The sequence below is a fragment of the Lithobates pipiens genome, unplaced genomic scaffold (assembly GCF_037356315.1).
Source record: "Lithobates pipiens isolate NorthernLeopardFrog02 unplaced genomic scaffold, aLitPip1_a1.2 Scaffold_3, whole genome shotgun sequence".
NCBI classification, from domain to species: Eukaryota; Metazoa; Chordata; class Amphibia; order Anura; family Ranidae; genus Lithobates; species Lithobates pipiens.
The window spans coordinates 193,630,659-193,632,253 of NW_027507790.1; positions in this window are offsets into that span (position 1 = coordinate 193,630,659).

Here is a 1,595-nt window from a genome sequence, read left to right on the forward strand (position 1 = left end):
ACAAAGCTTATTAAAAATTCACATTTAGCATTTCAGTTACAATTTGTACTTGATACAGAAAGATATACAGTATAATGCTGGGGAGTGAGAACCATACTATGGAACTTTATAAACATTGATGAGAACATTTTGTTAAATTGTCCTTAAAAATAAAAAAAAATGATTGGTGTTGCGCTTCTAATACGATTGTTTTTATAATAATAATTTTTTCTAATACTGCTCATTTTTACATTGTGCGATCTGCAATCATTGTAATTATTTAGTACACTTATGGGTATTGCTAACACCGAAGGATCACCAGTTTTGAAGTCACAGTGTCACTAGATTGCTGAAAGAATTGTTCTCACAGAACATCCACCTAATCTGAACCCTGCACTTTGGACCTGATTAGCATCCACCTATTTCATTAATATTTTTTGGACTTTATTTATATATTTCTTTTATTTTTGAACTTATATTCATCTATATATTTTTTGATTTTGAAACACAGTCACGTTTGTTTGTATGTATGTGAGCCTTGTTGCCTATACACACCTACATGTGGTTATATGTGTACATTTAATGTTTTAGAGTCTGATGTATTTTATTTATTAGCACATCAGCACTTTATACAGTGATACATTTTATTTGATTTCATATTTTACAGTTTCCATATATTCAGTTCTGCTGTCACAGTACTGGACACATTACCACTGTTTATATTGAGAATCTTTTCACTGTAGTAACCATTAGTATATGTTTAAAAACAATCGTATTAGAAGCGCAACACCAATCATTTTTTTATTTTCCCATTATTGAGTTGTGTTTGACTCATATGGTGTTTGCAGCACCTATCAATTTTACACTAGCTTTCCACAGTAGCGTGGGAGCACTCACTATATATTGTCCTTAAAAATAGATTGAAACCACTTGAAACATTTGATTCTTGTTTCACTAGAAAACAGTGCTACAACAAAAAAAAAACACTGCAATGTTCTTTCAAATGTTTTTTTTTTGTTTTTCTGGCTCTCAATAATAAAAAGACTATTATCAGTTATTGCTATTTTTATATTCTATGATCTTCATTTCCCATAATTCAAGACTATGGACTATATTAAACAGTCTGAAAGCCTGCCAAATTGGCTTTCTCTAAGAGGAAAAAATGTTTTTTTCTTCATTGACCAGTTAAAGAAACAGATAAATGAAGCTGTGTTTAACCACTTAAGGACCAATGGTGTTGCGCTCCTTAATAAAATATATATATATATTTCTCTTATAGTAAATAAAATGTTTAACTATGCTTCAAACTAGCAGACATTTATCAGGGTGGTCGATGAAGTGCAAAAGTGCAAATAAAATAATAACCTAAATTGACATAGTAATTTTTCTACTGTGCAAAAACGCAAATATACATTATATATCAAACATGTGCAATACTGCCGAAAGAATTAATATGATACTGTGCAAAAAAGCAAATATACATTAAATATCAAACATGTGCAATACTGCCAAAAAAAATAATATGATATAAAGTGTAACTGCAAGTAATTCTAAAACTGTGCAACATACACAAAAAATGAATAGTTCATAAAGTGACTGATTTAAGCAAGGGAAAT